The 15,299-nt window shown below is 36.8% G+C and overlaps 1 protein-coding gene across 8 annotated transcripts in view; it reads right to left on the bottom strand.

Moving 5' to 3' along the window:
* Positions 1-15,299, bottom strand: part of BNC2 (basonuclin zinc finger protein 2) — a 512,918-nt gene that overhangs the window by 311,538 nt on the left and 186,081 nt on the right. Inside the window, exon 1 of one of the 8 annotated variants that reach the window (XM_072655829.1) lies at positions 1-15,294. This exon is cut by the window's left edge and continues 36,301 nt beyond it. The exons of the other annotated variants lie outside the window; for them this stretch is intronic. The gene's annotated coding sequence lies outside the window, so the exon portion shown is untranslated. Of the gene's footprint in view, positions 15,295-15,299 lie in introns of those variants that run through there. 8 annotated transcript variants of the gene reach the window in all.

Below are 15,299 nucleotides of genomic sequence, written 5' to 3'. Positions count from 1 at the left end.
TGCCTTCTTCCTAAAGCATCAATAAAACATGAGAAGGCACCTGATGGTGTATGTGTATGTGTGGGTTGTGTGTCTGTGCACACACACATACACACACACACACACATACACACACACCCCATATAGATTTTATACAGGTTATAAGCCCTGGAAACTGGCAAACTAAATACTTAGAAAAAATAGCAGACACACAGATCGACTGAAGTATTATTATAATTACTCTACTATAAAATGAGATATTAAAATATAGTCTAAACCTAACTTCTGTTTTTACAGAAGTGTAAAATTAAAACTGATTGTTGGAATTCAAGTCCATTTCATTTCCCTTCCAGCACCACTTATAAATCCATGGTTAGGGGTTATGCCAGACCATACTAAAATTTCTAAAAATAATGCTCAGACTTTAATTATGGGATGATATTTGTCTAATGTGCTTCTACATTTCCTTCTGTCAGTGTTGTAGGAGGAAGTGAAAGGAGCCGTTAAAGGGTCTCCCTGAAATCCCTGGAGTAAAGTAGGGTTGAGAGTTACTCCACTGTAAAAACCTCAGAGGAATACAGTGTGTGAGAGTGCTACTTACAACTTACTTTGTGTATAATCAGCAGAAACAAAAAAACATGACAACAAGCATAAAGGCTTGTCTCTCTTCCCAGGGGAATTCAGTGAAGGAGAATCAGTGGGCATTCACTTTAGTGTCAAAAGGGCTTCTAGGCAACACATCTTTGGGGACACAGAGGAAACATGGAAGACTTCCTATAAACACATGTACACATATATCTATGCCCCTTTTCTTTGTTTACTGAGATCACCCAGAGAATGCGAAGGACTAGACTCCTTAAAAGAATACTGAAATGACAGGCAATAACTTGACTGAAAATTAAGAATAGAAAACCATATAACAATAACTGACATGTAGATCAACCACTATAAGGGCCACAAAGTGCATCATATATACTATTTCACTTGATCTTTGCAACAACTTTATGTGCTAACTACTACAGGTATGATTTTCATCATTTTACAGATGAGGAAACTGAAGCACAAACACCTGTGTGCCTATGTAGACATCTGAATCCAGGTTTCTCCTGAACTCCAATCCCATACAGCACTCTTCCTCTTTAGAGGCAGCATGGAAGGGGATAGGGAGGACATGAGGAAGGCAGAGTAACAACAACAAATTAAGAGGCACACAAATGATTATTTGGGGAAAAATATTACTAGAGAAAGGGCTTATGGGGTCAGGGGTGCTGTTTGCTGAGCTTGGGTCCATTTGAAATTTAATTTGGCTTTTAAACATTAAACATTCAGGTAGGCATTTGCCTGGTAGGCACTATAAAAGTCAAAAACTAAATAAACAAACTTCCATGTCAGCTCAAGCCTCTTCTTCTAACCTGGCCGCGAGCCCAGAACTCTTCTGGAGTACAGTATATGTTTCAATTGCTCTAGTCTAATAGTGCTGAGGGAAAGAGGAAAAGGGAACCTCACTTGATTCTGAGGAGGGGAAACACCCTGAAGGAGAATGGGGAGTACTGGCAGAGAGGTGGGAAAAGGCTCAAAAATACTGAGAAAGCTCAGAGAGATAGAATCACTACCACAAAGATCCTATGATATCCCTGAAGACATCACCGGGATGTTTCAAGTCCAATGACATGCCTGGTGTGCCACATGAGAACTACAGCCCATCTTCAGGGACCCTGAATACTCAACCAGTAAGAAGAAAAATACTCAGACTACTCTAAGAAACCAGGAAGATGACTGTATGAGGGGGTCAGCACTAAACCTGGCACGACCCCATGTGAAAATGTCTGATTAAAGTACCCTATACTTAACAGGAGCTAACTATTATTGCCACTGGAATAAAAATAAAGACCAAATTAGTTGGCTCTCTGGATGAAAATCTGACAGTAGTTTATTCATTTAAATCTTAAAATCTCCCTCCTCCTCATCCTCCTCCCCAGACTGAACTGGAAGACCATGCTCTGAACAGAATCTGAAAGCAGGCTGCTAGACCATTCTCATGTAGGAAAGTAGAAAATAAGGGTAAAGGTCATGATAATGAGAGTAGAACGCAGCCTGAAGGATAAAAGCAACTTCTGTTCATTCAGTCTGAAAGAATCAGGTGAGTCAAGACTTGTTTATCCATCTTCCAAAAGAGAGGGGCCAGAAATATTCACTTTTTTTTAATAGAGGCCTTGGGTAAGGCAGGATTGTATCAACAGGAACATGATAAGGATGGAAGATATGTTCTGAGAAAAACAAAGCAAGTGGAACTGCAGACTACGCCTGAGGGAAACATGGATCATCTTCTTGAAAATCATCCCAGAACAATGAACTACGAGTAGGGATGAGAGCATGGAACAGAACGACTCTAATAAGGAATTCTGCTCCTCAACAGGTTGACAGACACAGAAAATGATTGATCCAGAAATGTAAAAGATACTCAAGTCCTCGGAGGGGCCAGGAACTTCTGAATTGACTTAATTCCTCCCTCTCTGGAGCCTGCTCTCTCTGGGTCATTTCCCAGAGCACCGCAACCTACAGTCTCTTTGCAATAAACACCTTAGGTGAAATTTTCACAACTAACAACATCACGATGGCCTTGTTTTTATACATGTGCATGGGATAAATACTGAAGATCTCTCTTCCCTGGCAACACCCTGAAGAGCCTAATGGAGCATGAATAATACTAGAATTACAGTATCTTTCTTTCAAAGAGACTTACACATATTTATTAAATCTCAAAACATGCTGTACAGTAAATAGAAAGCAAATATTACCAGGCCTATTTTTCAAAATGAAAAAAACTGAGGGCTTACGAGACTACTCATCTATCCCCAAGTAACATCCAAGGTTAATGGTAAGGACTCAACCAGGATACACATTTCATCTAAAGTTGCAGTATTTGAATCCTAAAGATCACAGTATTACAAATTAAAGCTAGAAGGGACCCTATAATCTACTCCAACACTCTCATTTTAAAGATGCGGGAACTGAAACCAAGAGAAGTTAAGTCTTTAAGTGACTTGGACAAATTTACTTGTCCAAGATCATACAGATAATAAGCAGAAAAGATGGGATTTGAACTACGATCCTCTAACTCTAAAATTAGCCTGTATCCCAACTGCATCATCCTGGCTCTGCCATCCTATAAAACAATAATGTTTTTTAAAGACTTACTTTCCTGGTGTTTGAAGACCAGGAGATAATGTTTTTCATCTGTGTTACAAGGTTAAGTAACAAAGATGCGTAATGCTTAAGGACAGCTTTTACATTAGCAGCTGTAGCTGCAATATCAAATTGTTAAATAACTGGTAGCAGGAATAATATCTCTCATTCAGGACTTTAAAAGGACATCCACCAACTTGCTGTGTGAAAGTCCATTCATTTACAAGTCTAACTAAATAGAATCCACTGCATTCTCACACAGTCTCAGGTCCCTTTTTTGAACCAAAGTTCCAAATGTTCCCTACTGACTTGGGCTCTCAGGATCCCCCTACGGAAAAACAGACTTTTCACAATCTATTACAGTACTGTGAAAGCCCTATGATGGTGCTTCAGCTTCCATACAGCAGGCCTCCAGTTAAAGGCTACTATATAACTGTGAAGTTTGAGTGGGCTAAAGAACAAAATTCAGAAAAGTAAAAGAATTTTGAAAGGTGGAAAACCTTCTCTAAACTTTTACCAAAGTATGTTGTTTTTTAAAATTACAACCTGAGACATTTCAAAAATATACAGAGTTTCCAGGAGGACAAAAGGAATTGTATAACAACATCCTTCAGTGCTATTTCCTATTTTCAAAAATGTGCATTAGACAGTGGAGAAAAAAAAGGTTGGACAGGGAGGAACTTTTTGCATACGTTGAGGAATAAATGTCAAACCATCATCACCAAAGCTTCAATAAGCATTTCCTAAATTATTTTAACCACATTTTGGGGCTCAAAATATATGATGAAACCTACAGATGTTGATCCGGAGGTTTAAGGGTATAAGATATCTCTCTGGAAAAATATGGGGGTAGGATCAGGGAAACAAATCAAGAAAAAAATCTATTTTTGCATTAAAAATAATTGTGATATTATCTTTTTTGAGACATAGGTGATTTAATATTGCATATTTAAGAGGTAAATATACCAATAATGCAAAAATTTTATCATGGGTCCCCTACTCATATCATATGAAACACAGGTTAGGTTCAATGCATAGGTGATATCTGAGAAAGGTCAAGCAAGGAGGTGGGGGATGATATTGAGCCAAATAAGCAAGCCATTTCATAAACAGTGGTATCTCCCAGCTCCAGAAATGCTGGCAAAGCACTTACATGGAAATGATTTGGAGACAGAGACATTAACCTTATGATTCAAAGTGAAGGCATTTTAAAGCTATCAAGGACATGTTGAATGAGGCAGCTTGGGTTTGTTCCAGATCAGCTTTGGTCCTTTGGTGTCCACAGAAGTTGTTGTTGTTTTTTTTAAAAAAGGAAGATGACTTCCACAAAAGAAGGGCAAACTGAATAGAGTTTCCTGAAGTATGATGAGCATTAAGTGATTGGTTTCTTGATTTAAGGCACCTGGATGGCACAGTGGGTAGAGGGCTGCACCTAGAGTCAGGAAGACCTGAGGTCAAATCCAGCCTTAGATACTTGCTAGCTGTGTGACCCTGGGCAAGTCAGTTAACCTCTGTTTCCTCAACTGTAAAATGGAAACAATAAAAGGATCTATCTCTCAGGGTTACAGCTTGGTGACTAGCACATAGTAGGCACTTTATAAATATATATCACCTTCCCCTTTTGTTTGTTATTTGGTAGAGAGGTAGGGGCTGGAGTTTGTAGAGGCAACTGTCATTACAAAATTTTGCTCTTTCATTTCTAATTAATCTTATACCTATAGAATCACCCTTTCGTGGACTTTTTTTCCTTTAGAAGAAATTTATGTTTTATTCAAATTTTCATAACCCACAAAGTAGCTGGCAAAGTGGTCCAGTGGCATGAGTGCTGAATTTAAAGTCAGGAAAACCTGGTTTCAAATCCCCTCTGGGACACTTACTATCTATGTGACAAGGGGCATGCCCCTCGGCCTTTCTGAGCCAGAATTTCCTCATCTATTAAGTGGAGATGAAAATACTTGTAGTGTCTACCTCACAGGGTTATGATAAGACCCCCCCAAAAATAATATATATGTAAATCACTTTAAAATTTTTAAGGTGATAGATAAATGTCTTATTATTGGACATCGACATTCAAATAATCTTTATTAAACTGAGTTTATTTTAGTCCATCAGAGCTACCAAATGGTATAGGGTGAATTTATACTAGATGGCTCTTTTATAAGTAAAGACGTAAAGATTTAACAAAGGGAGAAAACAGAAGAACAAAGACATAAAAAAATAATAGGATAAAGGAAAGTGAGAATGGGAAAGATAAAGGGATGATACAGGCAGAAAATGGAAGAGTAAGAAGTGTGGTATTCTTGTATGTATGTATGTATGTGTAAGTATAAGAGAGAAAAAAGAGGCAGTCTTGGTACAGAGAAACACCAAGAGAGAGAAAGTTGCCTGACCACCCATTCTAAACCACACAAAAAGGGTAATAAGGAACCATATTTGGTTCAAGTGATAAAAACAGAGTGGATGCTAATTATTAGATCTAAGTGCTTTTCTAGAGATGTGATTTCTTCCAGACAAGCAGACAGCCCTCACTTGACATGAGTTAGGCTCACAATGGAGACTGGGCCTGAAAGCAGGCCACAAATTGTGCCGACAGACCAGAGGAATTCATATCGCTGTAAACACCGGAGCCGAGGGAGCCATTACCATGCTGCCAAAACCCATAATGTAGCATTCAGAAGGAGATCAATGAATCAACATGGTTTTCTTTGTATGTGAAGCTTGAACATTGGCATTATAGAGGAGGAGGAATAAGACTCCCTCCTAATGCTCTACTTGCTAGATCCAAACACAAGTCATAGTAAGCATTGCACAATTTCCCCCAAAGCCTGCTGAGGCCCCCAAGACAAGAAAAAAAAAAAAAGGAAATGTAGAACCATGTGCAGTTAGTTTTTAATGAATAGTTCCACCCACTCTCACCCACCCCCAACCCATTCCATGTTCACTCCTCTAATTGAAGCCAACTGGGATTCAGTAACAGTCATCTACTAGACCAGAAAGACAAGAGGTGAACAAAAAGATAAAAGAAAGAAAGAAAAAACTCTTTGACCAATAATATTTTCTTTCCTACTCACTTTCCCAAGAGTAGTGAAGAGGTAAATTTAAGGAGATGTTTTTTGTTTTCCTTAGGGACTACCACCACTACTACCACCACCACCATCACCACCACCACCCACAAAAAAAAAGAACAAACAATTTTTAGAATTTCAATTAAATTGCCCAAAGCAGGACGATGGGAAGGGTATTTTATTAATGTAGAATATGTCTATTGACATAGTTGGAATTTTGCCATCAAACGTAATATAATTTAGTCAGCTAACTGATTCAACTACTAAATTCATACAATTCTCATACAAAATATTTTCTTTCATCTCATTATATTTATATATTCACTACCCTCCTTAGCGAACTCACCAACTTCAACTACTTTCATCAATAGAGGCAGCTGAGTGGCACAATGGATAAAATATTGGATCTGGAATCAGGAAGACTTAAATATAAGTCAGACCTCAGACACTTACTCTGAGACCCCAAACAAGGTCTCTAATCACTTGTCTGCCTCAGTTTCTTCAACTGTAAAATAAGGATCATAATAGTAACACCTACTTCACAGGGTTTTTGTGAGGATCAAATAAGACAATATTTTTAAAGAGCTTAGCATAATGCCTGGTACACAGTAGGCACTCAATAAGTGCTTGTTTCTTCCCCTACCCCCCAACATAGTCAGCTCTGTAGGGTAACTTCTAAATTTATATGTCTTTAAAGTCTCAACTCTCCCAAGTTAAAGTCTCACTTTTCTTCGTCTTATTATTAATAACAAAAAAACTCACATTTACATACTGCTTCAAGATTTAGAGAGACGATTTTGACACTGAAAGACCAAGGTTTAAATCCTGCCTCTGACAAGTAACGACAGTGTAACTCAGGGCAAGGGACTTAAACTCTAAGTGTCGTAGACAACTTTTTGAAAGAAAAAAGTTGTAGAGAAGTACCAACCTCATTGATAGAACTGTATCAGTGAAATCACAGGTAGCCCTATCCAAGACATGATGAGATCCATAATACAACGATTATTCTGCTTATTTTAGAAAAGAGACCATTGAGGTTAAGAGACGATAAGTTGCTTTCCTACAAGTGCCATAGTTAGGATATGAGGATAGTAGCCAGGGCTCTTTTCACGATAACAGATTCTTCTAGCTACCTACTGAATCTTTCTGTTTGGATGCCCTGAACAGCACAAGAAACCTAATACTTATAGAACAGATTTCATCATCTCCTATCATTTGATCCTAATTTTTTTATTTTCTAGCTTTCCGACTGGAAACTTCAACATCAACCAAGATTTCACCCAGTCCCTGTACCTCACTCCCACTCAATCCAGTCACCAAATCTTGTTAATATTTTCTTTTGAAAACTTTCACACCTGTCCCTTTCCATTTCATTACCACCACCCTATTTCAGGCTCTCATTAACTCAAGTAATAGCTCTATTACCAGCCTTCCTTTTTTCATCATTTTTCCTCCAATGAAGGATTCATGCTAGGAAACCAGATTTGATTCAGCCTTTTCCTTGTTTAAAAATTTTCAACAACACTTCTATGACACATCACATATTACCTTATGTCAATTATTTTTGAATGTCTTTCAATCCTGCAAAATCAAAGTTTTGCACAGAAATGCTTAAAAAACTCTTGAATGAATAAATAACATTGCCAGATTATGATCATACGATAGGATCTTGGAGACCCTCTAGTCTAATCATTTAATTTCATTAATGAGGAAATTAATGTCCAAAGAGAGTAACTTGTCTGTGATACTAAGTTAATAATAGTAATAATAATTCAGCAATCGAAATGAACCAAATAAGTATTCATTAGATGGCTACGAAGCATTGGGAATGCAAAGTAAACAGCTTTGCCCTCAAGGAGGATATATTCAATGAGGGTGGAGGGGAAGGAAGAGATAAAACTTACACAATTATATACAAAGTAATTTCAAGAGGGAGAGAATGCTAATAACTAGACAAGATCCGGAAAAGTTCCAGGTGACATCTGAACTGTTCTTCAAAGACAGAAGGGATCCAAAAAGACAGCTAAAGAGGGAGCGCCTTGCAGACCAGGGGTGGGGTGGAGATGGACTGATCACTTGTGCAAAAGGCAAGAGACTGAGCATCTCCTGTGGGGATCAGCTAGCAGGACTGAATGGAAAGTGTGTGAAGGAGAGTCATATGAAATAACAGGAAAGATCGGTAAGAGACAGATTTTCAAGAGTTTTAAATGCCAGGCTGAGATCTTTTTTGTACTTCATCCTAGAAGTTATCAAAGAGATTCACTAAAGATTTTTGAATTGGGGAGAGGGGATCAAATCTGTGTTTCAGTAATATCAACTTAGAAACTCTATAAAAGATAGCCTGGAAAGGAGAGAGAAACCATAGACAAGTGGGTCAATTAGTTAGCTCTTACAAAAGACCAGGTTAGAGATGATGAGGACAAAGGTAGCAGGTATGATTAGAGAGATAAGGGACAAATAGCAAAGATGTTGAAAAGAAAGAATTGAAAAGACTTGTCAACTCATTGGATATGGGGGATGAGAGAGTTCACTAAAAATTATTCCAAGACGGCAAACCTAGCTGAGTAAAGGGATGATACTATGGTCAACAAAAATGGTAGCATTTGAAGGAAGGATGAGTTTGAGGAGAATCAGGAGTTCTACGTGGGATATGTTGAATTTGAATTGCCTAAGGAGGCACTGGGGTAGAGATATCTAGGAAACATTTGGTGACATGTGCTGAAATTCAGGAGAGAGATTCACAGTTGATATACAGATTTTTGGAATCATGTACATAGAGATAATAATTGAATCCATGGGAGTTGATGAAATGCCCAAGGGAGAAAGCATAGAGAAAAGGGACATGAACAGAGACTTCTGTGTGTGTTTGTCCTTTGTTGCCGATGAAGACCATGCCATCAGAGAAATGATGACATGACTTGCACTTGACTTTGTTTTTTTTTTTAAGTGAGGGAGGGCTGTGCAGGTCACCAGCCTCACTCTCCTCTAGAGCCATCTGAATCTAGTGACCAGATATTCATCAGGATGACTGGAGATGACCCAGGATAAGGCAATGGGGGTTAAGTGACTTGCCCAAGGTCACACAGCTAGTGAGTGTCAAGCGTCGGAGGACTCCTGCACTGGTGCTCTATCCACTGTACCACATAGCTGCCAAAAAGAGACTTGGAGAATGCTTATATGATGAGCAAAAGGGGAATTAGTGATACAGCAAAGGAACATCTCAAAGAAGTTGTCTGACAGGTAGGAGAAAGAGAAAGCAATATCACAGAAGGAAAGGATGAAGAAAGTATTCAATAGGAAGAGAAATTAAAGCTGAATATGGAGTTCAAAGAAGATGAAGAATCAGAAATGACCACTGTATTCATCAGTTAAGAGATCAATGACAATTGGGGACAGGGCCATCTCAATAGAATATTGGGTTCAGAAGACAGATTTCTAAGAATTGTTAAGCAAATGTGAAGTGACCTAGTAAAAGCAATGAGTAAAAAATGACCCTTTCTAGGATTCTGGCTGTGAAAGGAAGAAGAGATATAGAATGATCTCCAAAGAAAATGATAGGGACAAGTGAAGGATTTTTAGAGATAAAGAAGAACTGATCATGTTTGCAGGTAAAGAGGAAGGAGTCTGAGGATCAGGGCAGGTTGAAAATGAGACAAATAGAAGGAAATACTGAAGGGACAAAAAGCTCCCACATTATACTGTATTTGAATTTTGATTTTAAATTTGCTTTTACTTGTTTGATCCTTATGGACAATGTAATGTGGCTACTTTTATATCATTTTCCTCCAACTTCCAAAGATCTATGATTTCACTGATGTACTCTATCCACTAGTAATCATGAAGAATTAGGGCTAAAAAAAAAAAACTAACTCGTAATCCAGTTGCCAGCTCTTTAGTGTGAGCCATTCTAAACTTAGTGTGGCTGATTCTTTGATGACAAGACACATAGTCCATCATCAGGTTCCAAATCAAAGTCTTTGCAGCTACCAGAGATGGCCCAATCAGGGTGTATATTGACACGGCCTTTAAAAACACTCGATCATCTTAGCTGAAAGACAGAAAAACTGAGGTCCGGGGAAGTTAAGTGATTTGCCCAAAGTCACATTCAGTCAGTTAATGATGTGAAAAAAGTACTAATATCAGTGAAATCATGAATCTTTGGAAGTCGAAAGAAAATAATGGAAGAACATCAACACCCCTAGCATCAACACGTAATAAAATCAAAACTAGATCATGATAGCAAGAAGTTCAAAACCAAATATATACACTCCTCCATTTTTCTCAAGACCATAAAATCGTAACTTGATCTTTGAAAATTGATTGGCTTTGTGTGCCTAGTGACTGATAAAGGGTGGACCTGTGATTTTATTAGTATAAGGAACTCATAGATAAGGAAACTCCCTTTATCAATGCAGGTTGCAACCTTCTCTGCAATTTATAGTCTGACAGTTACCTAGGGCACTGAGAGTTCTAATAACCCATTCAGCGATACAAAGCCCTTATGAACCAAAGGCAGAACTTGAACTTGGGTCTTCCTAGTTCCATCCAGTCCAAAACTTACCCTAAACGGATGACAATGATTTAGAGATCAGTTTCACTTTACTCCAGAACACAATAGATACCTAAGGAAGAGCCATCCACTCTCAAAATGATTTCACAATTAGGGAGGTGTACAAGCTATAGAATTTCTATTGAGACATCGTACTTTCCAGGAACACAGTTTTTTTTTCTTCTTTTTAAAATAAGCTCTTACAAGGTTTCTCCTAAAGTAGATAGAAATGAAATGACATCACACACATGTGACATAAATACTGGATGCAGAAAAGGAGAAGTTTTAACAAAAAGGAAGCATCACAAGGGGAAGAGAATATAAAAGAAATGCTATTCATGGAAACGTGTTAATTCAATCAGTGCCTTTGCTGCAGGCTCATCATAAAAAGGTTCATAAAGTGCCCAAAAGCCACGTAAGACGTTAGAGTTATGCTGCTCAATGACTGATTCTCAGTGAAGAGTGAGAGAGAAGAAATGTCTCTCCACCCTCATTTTACTTGTGCAGGAAATAAACTTCTGCAAGACTGGTTCTAGTATTTTTATCTAAAAGGGTCAAATATGTTTTATACAAAATATAAAGGATGCTGTGATACACTTTTAGGGACAGGTGCCAAGTAAAATTAAAGTAGACTATGGTTTATTAACTTCCAGCAAAAATTGTCAGGAAGAGGATCTTTGATGGCCAAACTTCCAATAAAGACTAAGCAAAATCTAAACTTAAATTCAATAGCTGTCATGAACTCCTTCTATGTCTGTTTTGCCTCCAAACTTGTAGATTGTGAAAATATGGCATATAGAACTACAGTGTCTTTTAATTAGCTTGCATATCCATTTATCTATTTTAAAAAAGAATGTCACAGGCATTAACATGTTTAAGGGTTAAAATATACCGTATACTCCAACCTTGCAGTTAGATATGATTTACAGATGTGCTATACAATTATGTACACTCTAAGAACTGTTTTTAATTTTTTTTCAACTGGGGGTAGAGTCTGTATAAATTAGTAGACTCAGACTGTAGTTAGCCACAAAAATGTGCTTTGGTTTTTCAGGCTTTTCTCACAATCAGGTAATTTCATTGTTATATTAAACAAAATGTGTTTCCAGAATATCTCCATGTGAAAAGATACATGAAGTAATCACAACTGTAGAAGTAGAATTTGTATAGTCCCTTTTGCACCTCCAACACGAAACAGATCGTTTTTTCTGGGATATCGCATGTGAGCACCAGGGCTATTATTTCATACAGCAACTTTCAGCCAATTACCTCCATGGGACACAAAAGCAGACACTGACCTTCAAGCTACAGACAAGAAAATTGAGACTTTACAGGTCACTGGGCATCTCACCATTCTGGGTAAAGCTAGAAGGTGAACCCAAGTTTCTTAACCATTATTCTTATACTTGAATAACTAATTAAAATAACAACAGCAGTAGCTCATTCATGTACGGCTTTGCAGTCTCAAAGTGTGCATTATATACATTGTCTCATATATTATAGAAAAGAGATAAAGATAAAGAACGGATTTCAAGAGATGATCAAGTTCAACTTCATTGTACAGGTAAGGAATTTGAGACCCAAAAATGAAAATGAACTTCCCAAGGTTACATAGGTATTAAATAACAGAGCTGTGATTCCCAAAACAACCTGGTAAAGCAGGGAGGATTTTATTAAGAGCTTCTATCCCCACTAGATAGATGTGGAAAACTGAGGTGTGGAGCAGCTTATTCACTTGTGTAATTAAGATTCAAACTGAGTCAAAAGTTCTTTCTATTATATCAGACTAGAACTACAGGACAAATATTTATTGGGTGGTCCTTAAAAAAGGAAGGATCCTGACTATGAAACATAACTTTAAATAAAGTATAAGAGAAATTCAGCTGAGAGGAGATAGGAAAAAAAATCTGAGAAACAAGTCTCCACGGAAGTGACAATGTCATCTTTTGTCAAACATAGATAATAGTAATGAAGGTAGTTAGTCTAAATTAAGCTTAAGTAACAAAATTAGCACTGACAATGAAAGTGTCTTTAATTTGCCAATCATTTCTCCTGGGTTGTCTACATTAACCTCTTTAGCCATAATTTTAACCAAATTCTTTTTTATCAGTGTAGTCCTTATTGCTATCACAGTTTTCATTCACTCATCCTGTCATTCAAAAAGCATGCATTAACCATTAATGTACAGACCAATGTGAGAGGTACAAAACTGAAATGAATCAGTGGTCCCCGCCCTCTTGAGCTCACAGCCTGGTCCATAGCTGGGAGGCAAAAAATGTTTATCAGCTGGTAGTCTAACAGACACACTCCAAAAAGGTTCCTCCACAACAGCATCTGAACATTAGCCAATGCTACATGTTACTTCAATGAATATTTTAATGCTTCTGGAATGAAAAACAAATTTCATCTCATTGGCTTTTCCCCAGTTATAAGTTATTTTTCAATGGACTTGAATTTTCATCAATAGGAGGAAAAATGAGATATGTGAGTTAACTCAAAGAGTAGCAAGAACAGAAGGAAAACGTGTTAGTAAAATACAAGTTTTTTTAAAGGAGAAAAGGGAATAATCATTTCCGTAGAACCTACTATGTGCTAAGTGCCTTTCAAAAATATTATCTCAAGAACATGTTAATCTAATGAACATGTTTAACAATAAGAAGTTTACTTTGAAAAATATATCACAAAGAATTGTACTTGTCTCATCCTGGAATAATGATTTTGGCATCCACTGGCTATCTCTTTAGAATTCTAAGGAAGAATCAGTTTGAATAGCAGAAGCTGGTAACAACTAAGAAATCTATACAATCTCCTATTTCTGTGAATGGGATGACAACATATACTTTCAGGATATTTCTCAATATATTCCACAGTGTTGTTTTTTTAATTGGGTCCAATTATCTAATTGTTCTATTAGTTAGGAATTTGGTACATAATAAAAGGAATGGAATATGGGAGTATACACTCCCAAGTTTTAATTATTCCAAGAAAAAATCATATTCTAAAATTTGTGACTTTCAAATTGGAAAAAGAAAGCTTCTACACATACACACTCAAAAATGTAGAGCAGGGAAAAAGTGTTTAAAGTAGATCTACTTTAATATCTAAGGAAGATATTAATGAACTCATCTAAAATTAGAAGGGCAGAGTCAATATGAATCGTGATTTTAGATAGAGCTGATTGCTGCTGAGTTTATGACTTTCCATAGACTCTGTCAATATAACTGTTAAAACCACCATAAACATAACACTAATCAGATAAAAGCTTTGTTTATCTGACAAAATCATGCTTTTTATAGAAATGAATAAATCATTTATTCAAACCTTTGTGAATCGTTTTTAATTTTTCTTCATCAAAAAACAGAGTATGCAGAAGCTGCCTATTTATTTTTCTGTCATGGCTTGTGTTCTCAACTTGTACTCACATTGTATAACATTTTTTATTCTGGTATCTTTTTTTAAATAACCTTATTTTTCATCAATAGAAAAGGTACATTCTGTAGCCTGCTTTAAAATTGTTTTTATTATAATCAACATATCAACATAAGACTTATGTACTTTTTAAAAAACAACAAACAAGTACATTGATCTGTATATAAAACAAGAATTCAAATTCAAAGATGAAAAGACAGAGAGGTAGTTCAAGACTAAAAATCGAACAACTTAAGGAGTATTTAGTATTTTAAGGAGTACTTAGTAGGCCAAGACAGCCATCTATTTCATTAAAAAACAAATGCCAGACTCTTTGAGAAGTATCAATATATACCATCAGAAAACTTTTATCTATCTCCTTATATTTAATGATATAAACCAAGACATGGCATGCAATTTGAACAGGAAGGTAAAATTGTATATATGGTAGGTTCCTGGTGTCTCATCCAAAAAACTAGAAAGCATTAAAGTTTACTACCCAGAACTTTTTTCCTCCTTTGCATTAAGAAGTAGCTACCTATTTCACATAAACATCAGAAAAAACAAACCACAAACAAGTCATAGCCTTTAACAGAGGTATATGGATTGAACATCATGTGGGTGTGTAGGTATATGTATCTATAGCTACAGATATATGTATAAGCACATGGTGAAACTGTTGCAATAGCATTTGAGGAGAAGGAAAAAAACATTATGTAATGCCTCCAGTTACAATCTCAAGGTCTGAAAAATCCTAAAAACATGAAAATGCTAATGTGGTTTCACAACAAAGTTCCTTTACAAGGACCACACACCCACATGACTTGCATCTTTTAAACTGTCCTATTTCTAGAATGCCTGCTTTTTCTTTCTTTCTTTTAATCCCACTAGAACTCTTTGGCTGCAACTAAATTAGATGGTCCTGTTTAGCTCATCTGAATGACCCCCATTTCCCCCGCCCCAAAGTAGCAAATTCAAGTTTGTTTTTTTTTCTCCAGTCAGTTCTTAGATTCCTAAACTGTATCTCTCTCCCTAAAATAAACCATTATTATAAAGAGATGGCTAAAAAAAATGTAAAAAGGAATGAGGGAGTAGTTATGGTAACATACAGT

This window comes from Notamacropus eugenii, chromosome 1 (assembly GCF_028372415.1).
Source record: "Notamacropus eugenii isolate mMacEug1 chromosome 1, mMacEug1.pri_v2, whole genome shotgun sequence".
NCBI classification, from domain to species: Eukaryota; Metazoa; Chordata; class Mammalia; order Diprotodontia; family Macropodidae; genus Notamacropus; species Notamacropus eugenii.
The sequence above is the reverse complement of the archived record's forward strand: the minus strand, read 5'-3'. Positions and strand labels throughout refer to the sequence as shown.